Here is a 27,853-nt window from a genome sequence, read left to right as displayed (position 1 = left end):
TTGGGCAAGCACTGGGTTCTCCAGGTGCCCCAACCATTCCATCCAGATGTGTGTTTAAGTAGCCACCTTAAGTTAACCATTAATTATGAACTCTCACATCTGTCATGAATACTCTCAACCAAATCCACGTCTATGACCATAGCATAGCAATATAAGCATAACGTATAAGTAACTCCCAGGGTTTGATACAGGACAATAGGTTCCAACCTCATCAACTACTTCCCAATACCCACATGTTATCAATTCCTAACCATGCAATGCTTGAGGGTGAAACTAATGCATAAAAACTGGGTAATGCAAAGTATGATCAAAGTGTGAACTTGCCTTGTACAGTTGACGAAGATGATTCGCACTCATGACTCCTGATAGTTCTACTTGTCACACTCCATTCAATCTATCGTGAGCAAGCAATAGTAACCACACATAAGCAATCACTCAAAAGATCGGGAAGAATGAAGAAAACAGTTCGGAAAACATCAAAACCAAGCAAATAACTCTTGCAACATAAAACAATTTCTAACAGTACCAAAATTATGTGAATTTGGCATTATCAGAAAGTTTAGGTCAAGAGCTTCGATTTGCAAAAAGAATCAACTCAAACGGAGTTATAAAACTCAACTTATCATCAAACGAAGTTTGAATCTAAATCTATTTGAATTCAAATTTTAAAACTTTCAAAAACATGTTTAAGTTGTTTCACTGGATAGAGGAGATCATAACAAAGAAGTGGGCATTCGTTTCGTTCGATTTGGACAAACGAGTAAAAAGTAGTGACTGCTTGAAGTATAGGGACTAATATGTAAATAAAGTATTCAAGGATGGGTCCCTGGCTGAATTTAAAAAGAAAAAGGAAAAATCTACAGAACGAACGTTCGCTGCCGGACGCTAACTGACAAATCTTTTCACTGCTGAACTTAACCTAATGAACGTTCGCTAGATAGCTAGTAAATAAAAAACAAGTTTTATATAAAAACGAAACGAAAAGATAAACTAAAACGAAAATCGGATCAGAAATCGCGATCGGAAATAATCACGAAAAATCCGAGAAAAAGAAAAACTGACGAACAGGCTAACGAACGAACGTTCGCTATCTCCGGCTAACGAGTGAACACCGTTCGTTAAAACGAACGTACGGACGAACGTCTGCTAAGTAACTAAACCGAGAAAACCGGCGAACCGATCTATTCTAAAAAATGAAACCTAGGGTTTTCAAAAAAAACATAACCGGTTTCAAAATAAAACCGAATGATGGCGGCGGTGACGTATACCTCCGGCGAGGCTCCGATGAGGCGGGGAGGCTCCGGCGGGGGCTCGGTTGCGGCGGCGAGGCGGCGAGGCGCTGCGGGCGGCGGAGCTTCGGCTGGCGCCGACGGAGGGCGGCGGCTGCGGCAGCTTGGGGTCCCAAGAGGGCCCCGGGCTCGGCTTATAAGGGGGGAGGGGTGGCTTGCGGGAAGGGGCGGGGAGGAGTCCCGGGCGGCGACGGCGCGGCGGCCGTGTCCTGGCCGGACTCGAGCACGGGAGGCGGCGGCACGGTACGGGCCGGCGGCCTGGCTCGGCTGGGCCTCGGCCCAGTCGGGCGCGGAAGAAGTTTTTTAAACAGATTCCGCCGAAAAAAAATTCTAGAAAAATAAATAAAAATCTAAAAATGCCAAAACAAATTTTCACCGTCTAAATAAAATATTTAGAACAAGATGAACATTTTCTTGGCTCTAAAATGCAATTTTGAAAACGTGCAATTTTTCTATTGCAAATAAAATAGCAATAAAATCCAATTAAAATCAAATATTTGATTTTAATATTTTTCCTCCAATATTTCATATATTTTGGAGAAGTCATATTATCTCCTCTCATATGTTTTAAAATGAAATGTTTTTATGGAGAAAAATAATTAAAACCAAAAATCCTCGTTTCAATATTTGATAAAATTTCAAATATGAAAACAGTGAAATCCCCAACTCTCTCTCCGAGGGTCCTTGAGTTTCTTAGGATTTCGAGGATCAAGCCAAAATGCAATAAAATATGATATGCAATGATGACCTAATGTATAACATTCCAAATTGAAAATTTGGGATGTTACAAACCTACCCCCCTTAAGATGAATCTCGCCCTCGAGATTCGGGTTGGCTAGAAAATAGGTGTGGGTGGTCTTTGCGAAGATCATCCTCTCGTTCCCAGGTGGCTTCATCCTCGGTATGGTGGCTCCACTGAACTTTGCAAAACTTAATAACCTTGCTGCGGGTAACTCGACTGGCAAACTCGAGAATCCTGACTGGCTTCTCCTCATAGGTCAAATCATTGTCCAACTGAATCGCTTCCAGCGGTACTGTATCTCTCAGAGGAATGTCAGCCATCTCTGTGTGGCACTTCTTCAACTGAGAAACATGGAACACATCGTGAACTCCTGGCCATCCTTCGGGTAATTCCAACTTATAAGCAACTTCTCCCATACGTTCCAAAACTCTGTATGGTTCCACAAAGCGTGGCGCTAACTTTCCCTTAACTCCAAAGCGCTTAACTCCTCGGAGTGGTGATTCTCGGAGATACACTCTATCTCCGATTTCATAGACTACCTCCTTGCGTTTTGAATCTGCATAACTCTTATGTCGGGACTGAGCCTTCAGTCTATCTCTAATCAATTTAACCTTCTCTTCTGATTCCTTAATCAAATCTGGTCCAAACAACTGACGGTCTCCAACTTCATCCCACAACAACGGTGTCCTACACCTCCTTCCGTACATGGCTTCGAAAGGTGCCATCTTCAAACTGGCCTGGTAACCGTTATTGTACGAGAACTCTGCGTAGGGAAAGTTGTCATCCCAACTAGATCCATAATCTAGTGCACAAGCTCTCAACATATCCTCCAGAATCTGGTTGACTCTCTCGGTCTGTCCATCTGTTTGCGGGTTAAAAGTTGTACTGAACTCCAGTCTGGTTCCCAAAGTTTCATGCAACTGATTCCCAAACTTTGAGGTAACTGTGTTCCTCTATCTGATATAATTGTTCTCATAACTCCATGCAAACATACGATCCTGGTCATGTATATCTTTGCCAACTTGGCACTTGTATAGGTGGTTTTCACTAGGATAAAGTGAGCTACTTTGGTCAAACGATCAACTACTACCCATATAGAATCATATCCTGATTTGGTCCTGGGCAATCCAGTGATGAAATCCATGCCAAGCTTATCCCACTTCCATTCGGGTATCGGCATAGGTTGTAGCAATCCAGCTGGCTTTTGATGTTCTGCCTTCACTCTCTGACATACATCACATACAGCTACATATTCGGCAATATCCTTCTTCATACCTGTCCACCAGAAACGCTCCTTTAAATAAACATACATCTTGGTGTTTCCGGGGTGAATCGAGTATGGTGAGTCATGAGCCTCCTGAAGTATTAACTCCCCGATCTCTATGTTATTGGGCACATAAACATGGTCCTCAAACCACAATGTGTCGTGTTCATCCTCACGAAAACCTTTGGCCTTTCCTTTGCTCTTTCTCTCTTTTACCTCGGCGATCTCTTTGTCATCCTTCTGAGCTTCTTGAATCTTTCCTAACAATCTCCAATCGAAGCTCCCTGAGATCCTCTGCCAACTCCTTTGGCTATCCTGCGCTTATGAGTGTGTTGGCATAACTCTTCCGGCTCAAAGCGTCTGCTATGACGTTGGCCTTGCCTGGATGACAGTGAAGCTTCATGTCATAATCCTTTATAAGCTCCAACCATCTCCTCTGCCTAAGGTTCAGCTACTTTTGTGTGAAAATGTACTTCAAACTATTATGGTCAGTGTATACATCGCAATGGTTTCCAATAAGATAATGTCTCCAAGTCTTCGACGCATGCACTACGGCAGCCAACTCCAAGTCATGCGTGGCATAATTTAACTCATGCGGTTTCAGTTGTCGCGAGGCATACGAAACAACTCTTCCGTCCTGCATCAGTACTCCTCCAAGTCCTAAGCGAGAGGCGTCGCAATACAATTGGAAATCTTTGCGTATATCCGGCAGAATCAGTACTGGGGCTGTAGTCAGACGTTTCTTTAACTCCTGAAAACTCGCTTCACATTCTTCCGTCCATTTAAATTTGATATCCTTCTTCAATAGCTCTGTCATTGGCTTCGCAATCTTGGAAAAAATCTCAATGAATCTCCGGTAGTACCCTGCGAGTCCAAGAAAACTGTGGATCTCGCTAACTGAAGTGGGTGCCAACCATTCACTGACTGACTGAACCTTGGTGGGGTCTACTGCTATACCTTCCTCTAATATAACATGTCCAAGGAATCTAACTTCTTTCAACCAAAACTCACATTTGCTGAACTTGGCATACAACTGATGTTCCCTGAGTTTCTCGAGAACCAAACACAAATGCTCTTTGTGCTCCTCTTCATTCTTCGAGTATACCAATATATCATCAATGAACACCACAACAAACTTATCCAAATATTCCATGAATACCTTGTTCATCATGCTCATGAAATAGGCAGGGGCGTTAGTCAGTCCAAATGACATGACCGTATACTCATATAACCCGTACCTTGTGGTAAATGCGGTTTTAGGTATATCCTTTTCCCGGATCTTCAGCTAGTGATATCCTGATCGAAGATCGATCTTCGAGAACACCTTAGCTCCTTGCAACTGGTCAAACAAATTATTGATCATCGGCAGTGGGTATTTGTTCTTGATCGTCACCTCATTCAATGCATGATAATCAACAACCATCCTTAGAGACTTATCCTTCTTCTCAACCAAAAGCACTGGGGCTCCCCATGGTGATGAACTCCGCCGGATGTAACCTTTCTCCAATAAATCCTTGATCTGCTTCTTAATCTCCTCCAGATCATTTGCGGGAATCCGGTAGGGTCTCTTTGATATTGGCCCGGTACCTGGCAGTAGCTCTATCAAAAACTCGATGTCTCGATCCGGTGGCATGCCTGGTAACTCTTCTGGAAAAACATCTGGGTAATCCTTCACTACATGCACTTCCTCCTGAACAACTCCCGTGAGGGTATTTACTTGGCTACTCCTAGGCGCATGTCTAGATACATACTTGATCCTTTTTCCCTCCGGGGTGGTGAGACAAATTGATTTACTAGCACAGTCAATGCTTCCTCCATACTTTGACATCCAGTCCATGCCTAATATCACATCCAATCCTTGTGACTCCAAAATTATTAGGTCTGACGAAAAACATGGCTACCAATTGTTAGGGGTATCTGGTCGCACCATCAGCTGGCCATATACTCTGCTCCAAGTGAACTTACTAACAGAGGGGTCCTCAGGGTTTGGGTTGGTAGATTAAACTTATCCACGAATCCCCTTGATATGTATGAATGCGATGCACCTGTATCAAAAAGAACAAGGGCGGTAAAAGACTTAACCAAAAACTTACCGATAACTGCGTCTGGCTGCCCTTCAACCTCCTCCACGTTAACGTGGTTCACTTGTCCTTTGTTGAATGGATTAGGCTTCTTCCCAGCGCTCCCATTACCGTTTCCATTCTTTTCTTCAGGGCACTCCGTGGCATAGTGTCCAGTATTCCCGCACTTGAAACAAGTAACGTGGCTTAGGTCTCTCTTGGCGGGTGTGGCTGGATTGGAACGGTTCTGATTGCTGCTTGCTCCATTCCCATTCCCATTCCTTGGGCCAGTATGATTATGGGTACTTCCTCCATTGTGGGTGTGGCCTCCATGGTTATGAACAAGTCCTCCCAAGTTTGGGGTTAGACGAGGCTTCTGCTGAGCTCCTGAGTTCTACCTACCTTGTCCATACTTCCTTTTGCGGCTCTCAATTTGCTGCTGCTTCCCTTCAATCATAAGAGCCTTGTCTACCAACTCCTGGTAGTTGTTAAATGTTGCCACCACCAACTGCATGCTCATCTCATCGTTCAGCCCTTCCATAAACTTTTCCTGCTTCGCTCGTTTATCAAAATCAGCGATTCAAGCGCCTAGAGTTTCTTCTCGAAACCCTCTTTCCGTTTAACCAACTTGAACAAGATTTTGATACATTAAAATTCGACCTTGGTCCAGATTAGTAATCAGATCTTGTTTCTTTCGCAGTTTAAGTTTCGTTGCTTCGTTTGATTTGATTTTTTTGCAAACCGGAGTTGTTAAGTTGAACTTTCTGGTTAGATCTCTTATTTGAGTTTTACCTGTGCATCTTTGCTTGATTGCTTATTGTATGCTTGTTTGATTGCGATAGAGTACCCGGAGTGCGAAGCATGCTGCATCGAGTCTCTAGGTTTTGCGGATCATCAGCAAGGCAAGTTCACACTTTGATCATACTTTTCATTACCCAGTTTTTATGCATTAGTTTCACCCTCAAACATTTCATGGTTAGGAATTAATAACATGTAGGTATTGGGAAGTAGTTGATGAGGTAGGAACCTATTGTCCTGCATCAAACCCTGGGAGTTACTTATACGTTATGCTTATACTGCTATGCTATGCTTGTAGACGTGGATTTGGTTTAAGTAATCCTTGACAGATGTGAGAGTTCATAATTAATGGTTAACTTAAGGTGGCTGATACGTCCATTTTGCATCATGCTTTTGTATCAATATTTATTGCATTATGGGCTGTTATTACACATTATGTCTCAATACTTATGCCTATTCTCTCTTATTTTACAAGGTTTACATAAAGAGGGATAATGCCAGCAGTTGGGATTCTAGCTAGAAAAGGAGCAAATATTAGAGACCTATTCTGCACAGCTCCAAAAGTCCTGAAACTTCACGGATGATGTTTTCCAAATATATAAAAAACATTGAGCGCAAGAACTTCACCAGGGGGGCCACACCCTGCCCACGAGGGTGGGGGGCGCGCCCTACCCCCCTGGGCGCGCCCCCTACCTCGTGGGCCCCCTGGTGGCCCTCCGGTGACCATCTTCTACTATATGGACTCTTTCGATGGGAAAATAATGATAAGCCATCTTCTCGGACGAAACTCCACCGCCACTAGGCGGAACCTTGGCGGAACCAATCTAGGGTTCTTCCGCGGCTGTTCTGCCGGGGAAACTTCCCTCCCGGAGGGGGAAATCACCGCCATCGTCATCACCAACGCTCCTCTCACCGGGAGAGGGCAATCTCCATCAACATCTTCATCAGCACCATCTCATCTCAAAACCCTAGTTCATCTCTTCTATCCAATTCTTGTCTCCAAGTCCGGGATTGGTGCTAGTAGGTTGCTAGTAGTGTTAATTACTCCTTGTGGTTGATGCTAGTTGGTTTAATTGGTGGAAGATCATATGTTCAGATCCTATATGCACATTAATACCCCTCTGATTATGAACATGTTTATGCTTTGTGAGTAGTTACTTTTGCTCCTGAGGACATGGGAGAAGTCTTGCTATTAGTAGTCATGTGAATTTGGTATTCGTTCGATATTTTGATGAGATGTATGTTGTCTCTCCTCTAGTGGTGTTATGTGAACGTCGACTACATGACACTTCACCATTGTTTGGGCCTAGAGGAAGGCATTGGGAAGTAATAAGTAGATGATGGGTTGCTAGAGTGACAGAAGCTTAAATCCTAGTTTATGCGTTGCTTCGAAAGGGGCTGATTTGGATCCATATGTTTCATGCTAAGGTTAGGTTTACCTTAATACTTTTGTTGTATTTGCGGATGCTTGCAATAGAGGTTAATCATAAGTGGGATGTTTGTCCAAGTAAGGGCAGCACCCAAGCACCGGTCCACCCACATACCAAATTATCAAAGTACCGAACGCGAATCATATGAGCGTGATGAAAACTAGCTTGACGATATTCCCATGTGCCCTCGGGAGCGCTTTACATCATATAAGATTTTTTCCAGGCTTGTCCTTTGCTACAAAAGGATTGGGCCACTTTGCTGCACTTTATTTACTTTTGTTACTTGTTGCTCGTTACAAATTATCTTATCACAAAACTATCTGTTACCACTTATTTTAGTACTTGCAGAGAATACCTTGCTGGAAACCGCTTATCATTTCCTTCTGCTCCTCGTTGGGTTCGACACTCTTACTTATCGAAACTACGATAGATCCCCTATACTTGTGGGTCATCAAGACTCTTTTCTGGCGCCGCTGCCGGGGAGTGAAGCGCCTTTCGTAGGTGGAATTTGGTAAGGAAAAATTTATATAGTGTGCTGAAATTTACTGTCACTTGTTACTATGGAAAGTAATCCTCTGAGGGGCTTGTTCAGGGTATCTTCACCCCGACCAGTAGAGCAAAGAGTTGCTCCTCAACCTACTGAACCTACTGAAAATGAAATTGCTTGCTTTGAAATTCCTTCTGGTATGGTAGAAAAACTGCTAGCTAATCCTTTTTTAGGAGATGGAACAAAACATCCTGATGAGCATCTAATATATGTGGATGAAGTTTGTGGATTATTTAAGCTTGCAGGTGTACCCGGAGATGTTGTTAAGAAGAAGGTTTTCCCTTTATCTTTGAGGGGAGATGCATCGACATGGTATAGGCTATGTGATGATATGGATTCTTGGAACTACAAACGATTGAAATTGGAATTTCATCAAAAGATTTATCCTATGCATCTTGTTCATTGTAATCGCAATTATATATATAATTTTTGGCCTCACGAAGGAGAAAGCATCGCTCAAGCTTGGGGGAGGCTTAAATCAATGTTATATTCATGCCCCAATCATGAGCTCTCAAGAGAAATGATTATTCAAAATTTGTATGCTCGGCTTTCTGATAACAATCGCACCATGCTTGATACTTCTTGTGTTGGCTCTTTTATGATGAAGACTATTGAATTCAAATGGGATTTATTGGAAAGAATTAAACGCAACTCCGAAGATTGGGACCTCAACAATGGTAAGGAGTCAGGTATGACACCTAGTTTTGACTGTGTTAAATCTTTTATGGATACCGACATTTTCCGTAAATTTAGCACTAAATATGGACTTGACTTTGAGATAGTAGCTTCTTTCTATGAATCTTTCACTTCTTATGTTGATCTCCCCAAGGAGAAGTGGTTTAAATATCATTCTCCCATAGAAGTAAAAGTAGCTGCACCTATTAAATTTGAAGAAAAGACTATTACTTATAATGATCCTATTGTTCCTACTTCTTATGTTGAGAAACCACCTTTCCCTGTTAGGATAAAGGATCATGCTAAAGCTTCAACTGTGGTTCGTAAAAGCAATATTAAAACATATACACCTCCTGAGCAATTTAAAGTTGAACCTAATATTGCTATTGTTAAAGATATCATGGCTGATAATATAGATGGGCATGTTATTTATTTCTGTGATGAAACTGCTAGAATTGCTAAACCCTGTGATACAGATAAACCTGGACCTGTGGTAGGTATGCCTGTTATTTCTGTTAAAATAGGAGATCATTGTTATCATGGCTTATGTGATATGGGTGCTAGTGCTAGTGCAATACCTATTGACTTATACAAAGAAATTATGCATGACATTGCACCTGTTGAGTTAGAAGATATTGATGTCACAATTAAACTTGCTAATAGAGATACTATTTCACCAATGGGAATTGATAGAGATGTTGAAGTCTTGTGTGGGAAAACTAAATATCCTGCTGATTTTCTTGTTCTTGGTTCCCCACAAGATAGCTTCTGTCCCATTATATTTGGTAGACCCTTCTTAAATACTGTTAATGCTACCATATATTGCACAAGAGATGTTGTTACTGTTGGTTTAGATGATATGACTCATGAATTTATTTTTTATAAATTTAGTAGACAACACCGTGAAGAAGAATTATCTAGTAAATATGAAATTATTGGTCTTGCTTCTATTGCCATACCTCCCAGTGACCCTTTAGAACAATATTTGCTAGACCATGAAAATGATATGTTTATGAATGAAAGAAGGGAACTAGATGAAGTATTCTTTAAACAGGAACCTATTCTGAAACACAATTTACCTGTTGAAATCCTAGGAGATCCTCCTCCACCTAAGGGTGATCCCGTGTTTGAGCTTAAACCGTTACCTGATACTCGTAAATATGCTTATCTTGATGAGAAAAAGACATATCCTGTTATTATTAGTGCTAACCTTTCAGAACATGAAGAAGAGAGATTATTGAAAACTCCGAAGAAGCACCGTGTTGCTATTGGGTATACTCTTGGTGATCTTAAGGGCATTAGTCCCACTCTATGTCAACATAAAATTAATTTGGAAGAAGATGCTAAACCAGTTCGTGATCATCAACACCGTCTGAATCCTAAAATGAAAGAGGTGGTAAGAAAGGAGATACTAAAGCTCCTCGAGGCAGGTATAATTTACCCCGTTGCTGATAGTCAGTGGGTAAGCCCTGTCCATTGTATCCCTAAGAAGGGAGGTATTACTGTTGTTCCTAATGACAAAGATGAATTGATTCCTCAAAGAATTATTACTGGTTATAGGATGGTAATTGATTTCCGCAAATTAAATAAGGCCACTAAAAAGATCATTACCCTTTACCTTTTATAGATCAAATGCTAGAAGGTTATCCAAACATACACATTTTTGCTTTCTAGATGGTTATTCTGGTTTCTCTCAAATACCTATGTCAGCCAAAGATCAATCAAAGACTACTTTTACATGCCCTTTTGGTACTTTTTCTTATAGACGTATGCCTTTTGGTTTATGTAATGCACCTTCTACCTTTCAAAGATGCATGATGGCTATATTCTCTGACTTTCGTGAAAAGATTTGTGAGGTTTTCATGGATGACTTTTCCGTCTATGGATCTTCTTTTGATGATTGCTTGAGCAACCTTGATCGAGTTTTGCAGAGATGTGAAGAAACTAATCTTGTCCTGAATTGGGAAAAGTGCCACTTTATGGTTAATGAAGGTATTGTCTTGGGTCATAAAGTTTCTAAAAGAGTTATTGAAGTTGATAAAGCCAAGGTTGATGCTATTGAAAAGATGCCATGTCCCAAGGACATCAAAGGTATAAGAAGTTTCCTTGGTCATGCCGGTTTTTATAGGAGGTTCATTAAGGACTTCTCAAAAATCTCACGGCCTCTGAATAATTTATTACAAAAAGATATACCATTTGTCTTTGATGATGATTACGTAGAAGCATTTGAAATACTTAAGAAAGCATTGATCTCTGCACCTATTGTTCAGCCACCTGATTGGAATTTACCCTTTGAAATTATGTGTGATGCTAGTGATTATGCTCTAGGTGCTGTTCTAGGACAAAGAGTTGATAAGAATCTAAATGTTATTCAATATGCTAGTAAAACTCTAGACAATGCTCATAGAAATTATGCTACTACTGAAAAAGAATTCTTAGCAGTTGTATTTGCTTGTGATAAGTTTAGGCCTTATATTGTTGATTCTAAAGTAACTATTCACACTGATCATGCTGATATTAAATATCTGATGGAAAAGAGAGATGCTAAACCTAGACTTATTAGATGGGTTCTCTTGCTACAAGAATTTGATTTACATATTGTTGATAGAAAAGGAGCCGAGAACCCCGTCGCAGACAACTTTTCTAGGTTAGAAAATGTGCTTGATGACCCACTACCTATTGATGATAGCTTTCCTGATGAGCAATTAAATGTCATAAATGCTTCTCATACTGCTCCATGGTATGCTGATTGTGCTAATTACATTGTTGCTAAGTTTATACCACCTAGTTTCACATACAAGCAAAAGAAAAAGTTCTTCTATGATTTGAGGCATTACTTTTGGGATGGCCCACATCTTTATAAAGGAGTAGATGGTGTTATTAGACATTGTGTAACTGAGCATGAATGGGAACAGATCCTATGCAAGTGTCACTCCGAAGCTTATGGAGGGCACCATGCTGGAGATAGAACCGCACATAAGGTACTACAATCTGGTTTTTATTGGCCTACTCTCTTCAAGGATGCCCGTAAGTTTGTCTTATCTTGTGATGAATGTCAAAGAATTGGTAATATTAGTAGACGTCAAGAAATGCCTATGAATTATTCACTTGTTATTGAACCATTTGATGTTTGGGGCTTTGACTATATGGGACCTTTTCCTTCCTCTAATGGTCATACACATATTTTAGTTGCTGTTGATTACGTTACTAAGTGGGTAGAAGCTATTCCAACTAGTAGTGCTGATCATAACACTTCTATTAAAATGCTTAAAGAAGTTATTTTTCCAAGGTTTGGAGTCCCTGGATATTTAATGACTGATGGTGGTTCACATTTTATTCATGGTGCTTTCTGTAAAATGCTTGCTAAATATGATGTTAATCATAGAATTGCATCTCCTTATCACCCTCAGTCTAGTGGTCAAGTAGAATTGAGTAATAGAGAACTCAAATTAATTTTGCAAAAGACTGTTAATAGGTCCAGAAAGAATTGGTCCGAGAAACTTGATGATGCATTATGGGCCTATAGAACTGCATATAAAAATCCTATGGGTATGTCTCCGTATAAAATGGTCTATGGAAAAGCATGTCACTTACCTCTCGAACTAGAACACAAGGCTTATTGGGCTATTAAAGAACTTAATTATGATTTTAAACTTGCCGGTGAAAAGAGGTTATTTGATATTAGCTCACTTGATGAATGGAAGACCCAAGCCTACGAAATGCCAAGTTGTTCAAAGAAAAAGTTAAAAGGTGGCATGATAAAAGAATACAAAAGCGTAAGTACATAAAGGAATAGGTATGTGGTACGGTAAGTAAACCGACTCCAAAACAGTTTTTAAGGCAATATTTCTCCGTTTTGGAATATTTAGAAGAACAGAAAAATAAGCAGCAGTCCGGAAAGGACACGAGGGCTCCACGAGGGTGGAGGGCGCGCCCTACCCTACTGGGCGTGCCCCCTACCTCGTGGGAACCTCGTGTGCTCTCCGGACTCCGTTTTCTTTCAGGACACATTGAGGGAGTCCTGGATTAGGGGGTGTCCGAATGGCCGGACTATACCTTCAGCCGGACTCCTGGACTATGAAGATACAAGATTGAAGACTTCATCCCGTGTCCGGAAGGGACTTTCCTTGGCGTGGAAGGCAATCTTGGCGATACGGATATGCAGATCTCCTACCATTGTAACCGACTTTGTGTAACCCTAACCCTCTTCGGTGTCTATATAAACCGGAGGGTTTTAGTCCGTAGGACAACATATAAAACAACAATCATACCATAGGCTAGCTTTTAGGGTTTAGCCTCTCCGATCTCATGGTAGATCTACTCTTGTACTACCCATATCATCAATATTAATCAAGCAGGACATAGGGTTTTACCTCCATCAAGAGGGCCCGAACCTAGGTAAAACTTCGTGTCCCTTGCCTCCTGTTACCATCCGGCCTAGACGCACAGTTCGGGACCCCCTACCCGAGATCCGCCGGTTTTGACACCGACATTGGTGCTTTCATTGAGGGTTCCTCTGTGTCGTAGCCGTTAGGCTCGATAGCTCCTACGATCATCAATAGTGATGCAGTCCAGGGTGAGATCTTCCTCCCCGGACAGATCTTCGTCTTCGGCGGCTTCGCACTGCAGGCCAATTCACTTGGCCATCTGGAGCAGATCGAAAGCTATGCCCCTGGCCGTCAAGTCAGATTTGGAAGTTTAAACTACACGGCTGACATCCGCGGGGACTTGATCCTCGACGGATTCGAGCCACTGCCGAGCGCGCCGCACTGTCACAACGAGCATGATATAGCTCTGCCGCCGAACAGTGCCCTGGAGGCTGCACCCGCATCGGCTTCTACCCTTAATTCGGAGCTAACTGTGCCGATCAAGGATGGGTGGTTGGGCGCCGCCTCGGGGGCTGCGATCCCAACGGCGATCGAGCCGAACACCAGCCCCGCACTCCACGAGACTCGTGACTCCAAGGAGCCGGACTCCTCTCCGGACTCCGAACCCTCCGCGCCCTTGCCGATCGAATCCGATTGGGCGCCGATTATGGAGTTTACTGTCGCGGACATCTTTCAGCATTCGCCTTTTTGCGATATTCTGAAGACACTAAAGTCTCTCTCTTTATCAGGAGAGCCCTGGCCGGACTATAGTCAGCAAGGTTGGGATACGGACGATGAAGAAATTCAAAGCCCACCCACCACCCACTTTGTAGCCACTGTCGACGATTTAACCGACATGCTCGACTTCGACTCTGAAGACATCGACGGTATGGACGCCGATGGAGGAGACGATGAAGAACCAGCGCCTACTGGGCCCTGGAAAGCCACCTCGTCATATGACGTATACATGGTGGACGCACCAAAAGATGACGACGAGGAGCGGAAGGACGCACCGAAGGCTTGTTCCCCCGAGAAGCAGTCAAAGCAGCGATGCAAGCGCCGCCCCAAATCCCGCCTCGACAAAAATAATGATCACACAGACCCAGCGCTGGAGCAGGGCGAACCGCTGCCGGACAGCGGCAATCCGGATAATCAAACCAAACAAACAAATTCTATCAAGGATAATGGTCCGGACGATATAACGCCGGACAGGCACCCGGAGCAGCAGAATGCCCGTAAAAGGCTTGTTGCCACCGCGAGGAGTCTTAAAAAATAGAAGCAAAGGCTCAAGGCTGCGCAAGACACACTCCAAATCAGATGGATTAAAATACTCAATACTGCAGCGAGGTATGGCGACAATCGCCCCTCCAAGAGCTACCCAAAGCGGAAGCTGCTACCTGAGTTGGATGAGGAGGCCTCAGACCCCCCACAACCAAATATCAAAGCAGCCACCTGGCCAGATAAACGACCCCTCTACCAACACAGAGCGGCATACAACGCCACTCACAATACAACACGCGACCCAGGCGAGGACTCGCACCCAAAGGACGGCGCAGCAAGATCCATCTATGGACCACGCAAGTGCGCCCCAGCATACAATTCAACACAACAAACATCCGAACAACGCGGTACACCTAGCTACAGGGGTGCCGCACACCCCTTATGTTTCACCGATGAGGTGCTGGACCATGAATTTCCAGAGGGATTCAAACCCGTAAACATAGAGACATACGATGGAACAACAGACCCTGGGGTCTGGATTGAGGACTACATCCTTCATATCCATATGGCTCGAGGAGATGATATCCATGCCATCAAGTACTTACCCCTCAAGCTCAAAGGGCCAGCTCATCACTGGCTTAAAGGCCTCCCCGAAGGCTCCATTGGAAGTTGGGAAGAGCTCGAAGACGCCTTTCGGGCAAATTTTCAAGGGACTTATGTCCGACCTCCGGATGCGGACGATTTGAGTCATATAACTCAACAGCCCGGAGAGTCAGCCCGAAAGCTTTGGAACAGGTTTCTTACTAAAAAGAACCAGATTGTCGACTGTCCAGACGCCGAAGCCTTGGCAGCTTTTAAGCATAGCGTCCGTGACGAATGGCTCACCAGACACCTCAGCCAAAATAAGCCGAGAACGATGGCCACATTAACAAGCCTCATGACCCGCTTTTGCGCGGGTGAGGACAGCTGGCTAGCCAGATGCAGCACCAGCGACCCCAGTACATCCGAAGTTAGAGATGGAAACGGGAAATCATGGCACAACAATAACAAACGCTGGAATAAAGAAGACAGCACGAAGGCCACGACAGTAAACGCCGGATTCAAAAACTCTCGGCCAGGTCAGCAAAAGCTTCCCTCTAAAGGCACCAGGGATGAACTGTCCAGCCTCAACAAAATTCTGGACCAAGTATGTCAGATCCATAGTACCCCTGGTAAACCGGCTAATCATACCCACAGAGAATGTTGGGTCTTCAAGCAGTCCGGCAAGCTCAACATCGTACACAAGGGGGAGGATACACCAAGTGAGGACGAGGACGAGCCTCCCAAGCAAGACACTGGGGAACAAAAGAAATTTCCACCAGAAGTCAAAACAGTAAACGTGTTACACGTGATCAAGGGAAAAAACAACGCGACACTCCCAGGAAAATATACCCAAGTGCCTGTCACCGCGAAGTCGCGCCACTGGTCGTCTCAACCGATCACTTTCGACCATCGCGATTACTCAGCAAGTATCTGACACGCAGGATGGGCCGCCCTGGTATTAGACCCAATAATTGGCGGACATCACTTCACACGAGTCTTGATGGACGGTGGCAGCAGTCTAAACCTAATATATCAGGATACAATCCGCGGGATGGGGTTAGACCCAACAAAAATTCGCCATAGCAATACTACCTTTAAAGGAGTAATGCCAGGCCCAGGGGCTTGTTGTACGGGCTCCCTCCTACTACAAGTTATATTCGGCTCCCCCGATAACTTCCGTCGCGAGCATTTAACCTTCCACATCGCTCCGTTCCAAAGTGGCTATCAAGCACTGCTCGGACACGAAGCTTTCGCTCGCTTTAATGCAATACCACACTACGCCTCCCTCACACTCAAGATGCCCGGCCCACGTGGCATCATTTCAGTGAAAGGAAATATCAAGCGATCTCTGCGCGCCGAAGAGAGTGCGGCTGCCTTGGCAGCCGCACACTAAAGGCGCCCGGACCAGCGAAAGCATCCAATAGGTTGTCAAGACCTCAGACACAATTAATCAAGTCCGGCGCCGCTATTTATACCGAATAAGTGGTCACACCCCTATTTGTCAATACAAGGGGCTCAACGCGTGCAGACAAGTGGCAATTTTTTCTCATCTTGAATCATACATGGTTTCTTTAAAAACTATCTTTTTACACGACAACTTTTTCACCTAAATTCCTCTCTTTTACAGAAGATCATTGTGCTACACCCGTCCAGGATATGGCACAACGGAGACACAGGCGCAGACGTGCAGCAGGGACCCGCTCCAAGGATTCTTTTTAGATTAAGACCCTGCGTAAACCTTTTTTACTGTCTCTTGTTGATACATATCCACCGTTGAGAAGGGTGCTGACGTCTTGGCATGTGGCCACACCAGAACAATGCACGTACCTGGACACAAGGGGCTTCTTACAAAGGCCATTATTTAGGCCTGGTTTATACCACAAAGACCGAATACCTTAGGGAGTGTTCGGCGTCGCGAGTTTGGCCTTATATGCATCAGCTCTGAATCATTGTCTTTGGTCAAATGTTGGGTTTGCCCGGCTCCTGTGTTTTGGTGCCTTACGTTCTGCTTTGCCGGCTAAGGTAGCACCAGGAGAACTACTGCGATTGTGCCTTGGTTCATCCGGATGAGCACCTTAGTAGAGAAAGCTGAAAACTGACTGTCATGATATAGCGTGAGACTGGTCAACCACTCGATGACCTGTTGGAATGTTAGAATTCCTCCGCCTTAACGAAGGGCCGTTTTCCGGCCAAGCATGTACGCACCCCGGGATCGGGAGAGTGTGGAGCCACCAGGGGCTATTTAGTAGCCCCACTGTCAAACTCCTATGGCTAAGTGAAAGTGCTAAAGCATTATAGTCCGGTTGCATCGCTTGCTCCACTATCACCTCCTTAATAGGACCAAGACGTTGGGTTAAGTGTGAACGCGTGTTTTTTGTGAGCACCTCGGCATTATATGCGTGGGGGTTGAAGCCGATGGCTGCAATCTTTTAGGTTATACATATGTATACATAAATGGCCGCCCAGGAGGCATCATATTACTTTCAGGCAAAAGTATAAAAATAGCCTCATAAAAATTTATAAAAGCATTTCGCTTACAATGAGATTACATATCACTCAAACATAATATTTTTTGAGCACTGGGTCTCTATCAAACGAGCATCCTCAAGAACTTCTTCAAAGTAGTGATCAGCAGCCATTCGACCTATGGCCGAATCCTGCGCTGCAACAGTGGTAGCATCCATCTCCGCCCAGTATGCTTTAACACGGGCAAAGGCCATCCGTGAGCCCTCTATGCACGCCGACCTCTTCATCGCATTAATGCGCGGCACCACGTCAAGGAGCTGCTGCACCAAGCTGAAATAGCTGTTCGGTTTTGGCCTTTCCGGCCATAGCTGATCCACAACAGACCAAATGGCGAGTCCGGAAACCTATTCAGTTCGGCCCATTCGGCTAATTGGTCAGTCAATGAAAGCGGACGCTCGGGAGAATGGAATTGTGTCCAAAACAGCTGGTCCACTTCACGGTCCGTCTGACCCTGGAAGTACTTGGCCGCATCGGCAGCGCTCGCCGCCAAATCCATATACACATCCTCCGAACTCCACAGCCGATCCAAAGAGGCATACCGTGGATCTCCGAACTTCCTCCGCAACATAAAGGATTTCCCAGCTACAATATCGCCGGCTTCCCGCAGCTCCTCCCTCTTCGCCCTCATAGCAGAGCGGAGGTCTTTTCTCGTCGCAGCAGCCTTCTCAAGGTCCGATGCCTTCGCTAGGTTTTCCTTTTCAAGAACTCGGCAACGGTCGGCGGCGGCTTTTAATTCTATGGCCATCTTGGCCATCTTATATCGGCTCTCGCCATGCGCGGCCTTCTTGATTTTCAACTCTTCGGCCGCCTTCAAAGCAGTCGCATTACTAAACCTCGCTTGTTCCTTGGCTCGGGCAAGTTCTGCCTGCAAGGCTTCAACAGTGGTAGCTCCATCTGCAGTCACAACATATTAAAGATACTGGCATCATGCTGCTCTTCCTATGTGGTGTTTACCAGATAATGACACTTACTCTGTGCCTCGGCAAGCCTTTTATTAAAAAGCTCGATGTCGGTGTCTGCCGCATCCAACTGCCATTTTAAATGGGTAAACTCGCTAGTCCGGCTAGCCACCGGAGCTTCCATCACCTGCACATAGAGGCAGTATGGTTATTACCTGGGAATATGATCCTCTGTCGTCGTCGTTTCCAATGACAACCAGAGCCTCAGGGGCTACTATCTACACATGGCACACCTAGCATGTGCAGGACTATCATACGTTATTTTACGTACCTCAAAGCCTGTCAGTAGACTCATAAAAGCTTTATGCAATCCGCTTTCGGCGGACAAGATTCTCTCCATCACCGTATTCATCAGCACACGATGTTCATCTGAGATGGCCGCTCGCCCCACCAAATCCCTCAGAACATCCGATCGCACACCAGACGGTGCCGGACTCTTTTTTCCGCTCTCTTCGGGAGCCGAACGCTGGGAGCTTCGGGGGTCAATGGGATTATCTTCTGGCCTCACCGGACCCGGAGAGGCCCTCCGCGACGACACTTCGGGGTCGCCCGCTTCCGGAGTGGAGGAGTCCGGAGGGGGCGTTTCGCTCTCCATCATCTCTGGAAGAAGATCCCCCGAAGACGAGCTCATTTGAGAGGGGCTAAGGCCCGAACTGCAAAGATATATGCGGTGGTTATTTTCTCAGAAGAAAAGATGGCATACCTGTACTATTAAAGTATTTTGTGTCACTTACGACTCGCTGGAGAATTGATCCCCCCGCGGACTTTGTGCGGCAAAAGCACCCCCCAAGGTAGGACCCTCTGTGGGAGACTTCTTCTCTCGTTTGGAAGCTTTGGTGTCCAAATCCCTGGGCGCAGTCCTTTTCCTCCTCCGGTCATCTTCCTTCATGGAGACACTCGCTCCCTTGGTTAGAATGGGCAGCGTTGGGGGACCGTGTCCGCCCGTATTATCCTTCCCAGTATCTTCCTTCAAGGGCTCTGGGAAAGGTGCGACCTGGAGCATCTTTTCCAATACCGGATTGTCCAAACCCTCAGGGAGGGGGGCCGAACACCGAATCAACTTCGCCTTTGTTAGCCAGTCCGGGTCAAAAAGCGAACTCTCAGAAATAACTTCGTAACAAATGAGAGATAGTATGTTCGGCCGGAAGATTCCTTACCTGTTCGGCGACGCGGTTACTGCTCAAGCCCACGTCCTCGGTGATTTCCAGACACTCTACCTGGGGTCCGAAGAATGACGTGTACATCTCCTCGTGCGTCAGGCCGAGGAAATTTTGGATGACACGCGGTCCCTCAGGATTGAACTCCCACAAGCGAAGGGGCCGGCGTTTGCAAGGCTGGACTTGACGAACCAGCATAACTTGTATTACCGCAACCAAACTAAAATCTCCATTGAAGAGATCTCAAATGCGGCTTTGTAGTATAGGCACGTCCTTGGCTGGACCCCAGCTCAGACCTCTGCTGATCCATGACATCAGTTGTGGTGGAGGGCCCGAGTGGAAAACAGGGGCGGCCGCCCACTTGGCACTTCTAGGAGCCATGATGTAGAACCACTCCCGTTGCCACAATTCAGACACCTCTGGAATGGAACCTTTGGGCCACGGAGCTCCCGTCATCTTGCATATTGAGGCACCTCCACACGCTGCATGTTGCCCCTCGATCATCTTCGGCTTTACTTCAAAGGTTTGAGCCACAAGCCAAAGTGAGGGGTAACCCGGAGGAAGGCCTCACAAACGACAATAAATGTCATGATATGAAGAAAGGAGTCCAGAGCTAGATCACGGAAGTCTAGCCCGTAATAAAACATCAAACCCCTAACGAAAGGATCCAGAGCAAGGCCTAGACCTCGGAGGAAGTGGGAGACGAACACGACGCTCTCGTTGGGTTTGGGGGAGGGGACGGCCTGCCCTCGGGCCGGCAGCCGATGCACAACCTCGGCGGTCAGATATCTGGCCTCCCTCAACTTTTTGATGTCTTCTTCCGTGACGGAGGAAGGCACCCATCGGCCTTGAAGGCTAGATCCGGACATGATTGAAGGTTCGGAGCACCTGACCTGAACTTTGGGTGTTTGAGCTCGAGGTGGGGGAAGCATTCGATTGAGCACAGGGAAAAAAATAAAAGCCTTGTCCCTTTATAAAGAGGGTGAATATCAAGCGTCCTCTCCGTGGTCGTTTGGACTTGCCTATAGTCTAGGAGTCCTAGAAGCGGTTGGGTTACCCACGCCCGTATTGATGAGAATCCCGGAATAAGGGGACACGATCTCTACTTTAACAAGACGTGCCAAGGAAACCGCCTTGCATGACGCGCTGAGGTGGGATAATAAAACGATTCGAATAAAGGCTTGGCCGTGGTGCGATGTCTCACCACGGATTACGTCAGCAGATTAGATTTGTGTAAATATTATTCTCTCTATGGCAATATGTGGAAACTTATTTTGCAGAGCCGGACACTATCTTTGTGTTCAAAATCTTCTATGAAGTACTTGGAGGAGGAACCCGCCTTGCAATGCCGAAGACAAACTACGCGCCGGACTCGTCGTCATTGAAGCCTGGTTCAGGGGCTACTGAGGGAGTCCTGGATTAGGGGGTGTCCGGATGGCCGGACTATACCTTCAGCCAGACTCCTGGACTATGAAGATACAAGATTGAAGACTTCGTCCCGTGTCCGTAAGGGACTTTCCTTGGCGTGGAAGGCAAGCTTGGCGATACGGATATGCAAATCTCCTACCATTGTAACTGACTTTGTGTAACCCTAACCCTCTCCGATGTCTATATAAACCGGAGGGTTTTAGTCCGTAGGACAACATATAGAACAACAATCATACCATAGGCTAGCTTTTAGGGTTTAGCCTCTCCGATCTCGTGGTAGATCTACTCTTGTACTACCCATATCATCAATATTAATCAAGCAGGACGTAGGGTTTTACCTCCATCAAGAGGGCCCGAACCTAGGTAAAACTTCGTGTCCCTTGCCTCCTGTTACCATCCGGCCTAGACGCACAGTTCAGGACCCCCTACCCGAGATCCGCCGGTTTTGACACCGACACACGTATTTTGGTCGGTAAAAATTCATTATATAACCTCCCGGGGGTTTTGACTCCCGTATCACGCAAAATCCTCTTGTTTTTGTTTCGAGCTATTTTTTGTCGGGGTTATCAAGGCCAGGCAGTATGTGGTCTCCCTCCTCCTCCAACCATGAGGGCAACGATGCTTGGCTAATGAAGATAGAGCTGAAGAGAGAAGAACCTATGGAGATCAACAAGGATGAAGGGATCAATAAGGCCATGGAGGACCAAGTTCCAGCAACAGAAGACACCCTTCAACTGGATCACAATCTTCCTACCCCAACAGAAATCAAAACTTTCAAGATGATTGAGTTGGCTCGTATACAAAATAAGTATCTCACACGTGAAAATATTTTGTTGAAGGAGCATATTATCGCACTCAAGGGCATTATCCGCAAGTTAGAAGACCTCCTACGCTCGATGTGCGACTATCCATCATCAACAACACCACCGTCTCCTCCAACAAATAAGAATTGAGTATCTGGTATGGGCACTCCACTTGGCAACTGCCAAGCTAGGGGGAGTGCCCCGGTATCGTATCACCATCACTTTTATCTTTACCGTTTTTCTTAGTTCGATCCTTTTGGTAATATCTTTATCTAGTAGAATAAAAGTACTTAGTATGATCTAGTTGTAAGTTTTGCTTTATTATCCTTCTATGTAATTGAGTCCTTGAGCTATATAATAAAGATTAGTGATTGAGTCAAGGGCTTGCTTATTTTTGCCATGATCCCAAATAAAAGAAAAGGAAAGAGAAAGAAATAAAAAGAAACAAAGAGATCGTGTGACTCTTATGGAGAGTAATGAGCTCACATAGAAAGAGTATGATGAATAAAAGTAATTGAGGGTTGACAAACATAGTTTTGGTCATCGTTGCAATTAATAGGAAGTAATAAAGAAAGAGAGGTCTTCACATATAAATATACTATCTTGGACATCTTTTATGATTGTGAGCACTCATTAAAATATGACATGCTAAAGAGTTCACATTGGACAAGGAAGACAACATAATGGGTTATGTTTTCTTACATCTGAGATAAATTATATTGTCTTGGATCCTCCAACATGTTGAGCTTGCCTTTCCCCCTCATGCTAGCCATATTCATTGCACCAAGTAGAGATACTACTTGTGCTTCAAAATACCCTTAAACCAGTTTTGCCATGAGAGTCCACTATACCTACCTTTGGATTGAGTAAGATCCATCAAGTAAGTTGTCATCGGTACAAGCAATAAAAATTGCTCTTTAAATATGTATGATTGATGGGTGTGGAAGGAATAAGCTTTATACGGTCATGTGATATGGAAGTAATAAAAGCGACAGACTGCATAATAAAGGTCCATATCACAAGTGGCAATATAAAGTGATGTTCTTTCACATTAGGATTTTGTGCATCCAACCATAAAAGCGCATGACAACCTCTGCTTCCCTCTGCGAAGGGCCTATCTTTTACTTTTATCTCCTACACTGCAAAAGAGTCATGGTGATCCTCACCCTTCCTTTTTACATTTTATCCTTTGGCAAGCGCAATATGTTGGAAAGATCCCGGTATATATGGCTAATTGGATGTGAGTTTTCATGAACTATTACTGTTGACATTACCCTTGAGGTAAAACGTTGGGAGGCAAAAACTATAAGCCCCTATCTTTCTCTGTGTTCGATTAAAACTCCATACCCATAAGTATTGTGTGAGTGTCAGCAATTGTGAAAGACTATATGATAGTTGAGTATGTGGACTTGCTGAAAAGCTCTTATACAATGACTCTTTCCTATGTTATGATAAATTGCAATTGCCTCAATGACTGAGATTATAGTTTGTTAGTTTTCAATGAAGTTTACGATTCATACTTGATATTGTGATTGAATTATTACTCTAGCATAAGAAACCATATGACAAGAATTATATAAGTTGATGTTCTAAGAATAATCATGATGCCCTCATGTCTATATTTTATTTTTATCGACACCTTCATCTCTAAACATGTGGACATATTTTTCGATTTCGGCTTTTTGCTTGAGGACAAGCGAGGTCTAAGCTTGGGGGAGTTGATATGTCCATTTGCATCATGCTTTTATATCAATATTTATTGCATTATGGGCTGTTATTACACATTATGTCATAATACTTATGCCTATTCTCTCTTATTTTACAAGGTTTACATAAAGAGGGAGCATGTCGGCAGCTGGGATTCTGGCTGGAAAAGGAGCAAATATTAGAGATCTATTCTGCACAGCTCCAAAAGTCCCGAAACTTCACGGATGATGTTTTCCAAATATATAAAAAACATTGAGCGCAAGAACTTCACCAGGGGGGCCACACCCTGCCCACGAGGGTGGGGGCACGCCCTACCCCCCTGGGCGCGCCCCCTACCTCGTGGGCCCCTTGGTGGCCCTCCGGTGACCATCTTCTTCTATATGGACTCTTTCGATGGGAAAATAATGATAAGCCATCTTCTCGGACGAAACTCCACCGCCACTAGGCGGAACCTTGGCGGAACCAATCTAGGGTTCTTCCGCGGCTGTTCTGCCGGGGAAACTTCCCTCCCGGAGGGGGAAATCACCGCCATCGTCATCACCAACGCTCCTCTCACCGGGAGAGGGCAATCTCCATCAACATCTTCATCAGCACCATCTCATCTCAAAACCCTAGTTCATCTCTTCTATCCAATTCTTGTCTCCAAGTCCGGGATTGGTGCTAGTAGTGTTAATTACTCCTTGTAGTTGATGCTAGTTGGTTTAAGTGGTGGAAGATCATATGTTCAGATCCTATATGCACATTAATACCCCTCTGATTATGAACATGTTTATGCTTTGTGAGTAGTTACTTTTGTTCCTCGGGACATGGGAGAAGTCTTGCTATTAGTAGTCATGTGAATTTGGTATTCGTTCGATATTTTGATGAGATGTATGTTTTCCCTCCTCTAGTGGTGTTATGTGAACATCGACTACATGACACTTCACCATTGTTTGGGCCTACAGGAAGGCATTGGGAAGTAATAAGTAGATGATGGGTTGCTAGAGTGACAGAAGCTTAAACCCTAGTTTATGCGTTGCTTCGTAAGGGGCTAATTTGGATCCATATGTTTCATGCTATGGTTAGGTTTACCTTAATACTTTTGTTGTATTTGCGGATGCTTGCAATAGAGGTTAATCATAAGTGGGATGTTTGTCCAAGTAAAGGCAGCACCCAAGCACCGGTCCACCCACATACCAAATTATCAAAGTACCGAACGCGAATCATATGAGCATGATGAAAACTAGCTTGATGATATTCCCATGTGTCCTCGGGAGCGCTTTACATCATATAAGAGTTTGTCCAGGCTTGTCCTTTGCTAAAAAATGATTGGGCCACTTTGCTGCACTTTATTTACTTTTGTTACTTGTTGCTCGTTACAAATTATCTTATCACAAAACTATATGTTACCACTTATTTTAGTACTTGCAGAGAATACCTTGCTGGAAACCGCTTATCATTTCCTTCTGCTCCTCGTTGGGTTCGACACTCTTACTTATCGAAAGGACTACGATAGATCCCCTATACTTGTGGGTCATCAGTGGCTACTTAAACACACATCTGGGTGGAATGGTTGGGGCACCTGGAGAAACCAGTGCTTGCCCAAGGGGATCCCGGAGGACCCATGTGATCACCCTATGGAATGCCACCCATGCTCAAAGGGATCATAAGATTATTCATGCTAGAAAGTTCCGTGTGCAGCCACAAGCTATTTTGGGCTCTAGCATAGTTGAGTAAGTTACGTGAAGCTCTTGAAGAGGTAGACTAGCAGATGTAGTGGGTTGTAGGTGGTATTGTCTATCTGGAGTAGAGAGTTAATGCTTCTGAAAGACTGTGTCTCGGTCATCCGTTTCTCAAACACCATGTAGTGCGAGAAATCCAACGGAGGAGATCGAGCCTTGTGGGGAAAAGTGCGCAAACCTCTGCAGAGTGTACAAACTAATCATGATTAGCCGTGTCCCCGGTTATGGACATCTTGAGTATCTAGTTCTTTGATTATCATATTGATCTCATCACTTTACTTAATTAATTTGTCGGGTTGATGGTTATTAATTTTGGATTGAGTTGGAGGAACCTTCTCAATGTTTTCAACAAACTTAGTAGTTAAATAAAATATATTCTTTTGCAGTAGGGAAAAATTGGCTTTTCGCAAAAACATTATAACCATAGAGCTTTTCCACTAGCCAAATATGCATGTAGTGATATCCTTTATTCATCATTATCCTATGGTGTGAATTTGCCAGTACATTCAATGTACTGACCCTTTATGGCTGCAACGTCTCATGTTGGAGGATTCTTACGACGAGTAAGTGATACTTTAGGGTTACGATTTCTACACTCAACTTTGCCGTTGGTGTTGATGGGAATCCACAACCTTGTTGTTACTTCCGCTATTTGGATTGAGGTAATAGTATTTACGTTATTTTATACATGTGATTTACCTCTGTTATAAATCCTCGAGTACTGTGTGTGTCAGCATACCGATCCAGGGATGACACTTAAGCACAGAGACTTGACAGTCTGAGGTCGGGTCGCTACAGATATAATTTAATTGCATGATTATTGACTTTCGTGCATGCATAGGGAATCACAAATCTTAACACCAATATTCCTACTAAAGCATAATTACTCATCAAGATGACTCACATATCACATCATCATATCTCAAAACTATTACTAAGAATCAAGTTTATTTTCTCCAATGATCTTCATGACATTTTTTTCTTTATCCTTCTTGGATATCTATCACTTTAGTACTAATTTTTATGTGTTGCTTTTCATAAGCTCAAACATATATAAGTGAAGATCATGAGCACAACAAATTTTCTTTCTCTCAAAATAATTTAAGTGAAGCAAGTGAGAATTTCTTCAAAATTTTACTAACTTTAAGATAAATCTAAGTGAAGCAAGATATCGTTTCTTCAAAAATAACAAAGCACACCCTGCTCAAAAAGATATAAGTGAAGCACTAAAGCAAGTCCTAGCTCATAAAAGATTTAAGTAAAGCATAGAGAGCAATTCTAACAAGTCATGACATAATTTTGGCTCTCTCAATAGGTGTGTCCAGCAAGGATTGTTAACTTAAAACACAAAATAAAACAAGCAAAGACACATATCATACAAGACGCTCCAAGCAAAACACATATCATGTGACGAATAAAAATATAGTCTCAAGTAAAATACCGATAGTTCTTGGAAGAAAGCGGGGATGCCACTCGGGGGCATCCCCAAGCTTAGTTGGTTGCTCATTCTTGGATAATAGCGTGGGATGTCGGGGCATCCCCAAGCTTAGGCTCTTGCATCCTTCCTTCATCCATCATAAGATAACCCAAAACTTGAAAACTTCAATCACACAAAACTCAACAAAGCCTTCACAACTATAAGAATATTAAATCACTACTATAACTGTTGTATCAAACCAATTTATATTTTTTTGTATTATATCTACTGTATTCCAACTTTTATATGGCAAAAACTCATCAAAGAAAACCATAGAGCCATCAAAATAAGCACAAAACACAAAGAAAACAGAATCTATCAAAACAAAACAGTCTGTAGCAATCTGACTATTTTGAATACTTCTGTAACTCAAAAAACTCTAAAAAATGGACGACCTAAGAAATTTGTATACTGATCTACTGCAATTGGAATGGGTATTTTATCGCTCTCTGGTAAAAAATGAAAACTAATTTTGTGAGCGTAAAAGTTTATGTTTTCTCTGCAAGATAGAACAACTATCACCCAACAAGATCCTAAAAGCTTTACTTGGCACAAACACTAATTAAAACATAAAAAACACAATCATAACAATAGCATAATTGTTCTAACACTCAAAAACAAGAAGCAAAAAGCAAAAATAAATTTATTCATTGGGTTGCCTCCCAACAAGCACTATAGTTTTACGCCCTTAGCTAGGCATAAAGTAAGGATCTAAGTTTTGTCATCTTTGTTCCTCGGGAAGAAAAGAGAAAATTTTCTATCAATGGAATTTAATTTTCTATCTTGTGAAAGCACATGCCCATTGATAGCGGACGAAAGATTAAGCAAGTTGCGGAAATTCGTATCTATACTAGCCTTCATCTCTTTAATTATTTCATTTTGATAAAAGCACATAAGAGTAGTTGATTCAACATTTTCTCCTTTAGGGTGAGCAAATATGGCTTTCATCTTTTCATAAGTATCTACGGCATCCCCTTCAAGAAAACCGTTTTCAAATATAGAGTCTAAAACTTGCTTGAAGGAAGAAGGTAAACCATCATAAAAACTTTTCATGTATATCTCTATCTGATATTGGGCATATAGCTAGCTCGAATTCTCAA

This window comes from Triticum urartu, chromosome 2 (assembly GCF_003073215.2).
Source record: "Triticum urartu cultivar G1812 chromosome 2, Tu2.1, whole genome shotgun sequence".
Classification (NCBI taxonomy): domain Eukaryota; kingdom Viridiplantae; phylum Streptophyta; class Magnoliopsida; order Poales; family Poaceae; genus Triticum; species Triticum urartu.
Note: the sequence above shows the minus strand (reverse complement) of the source record.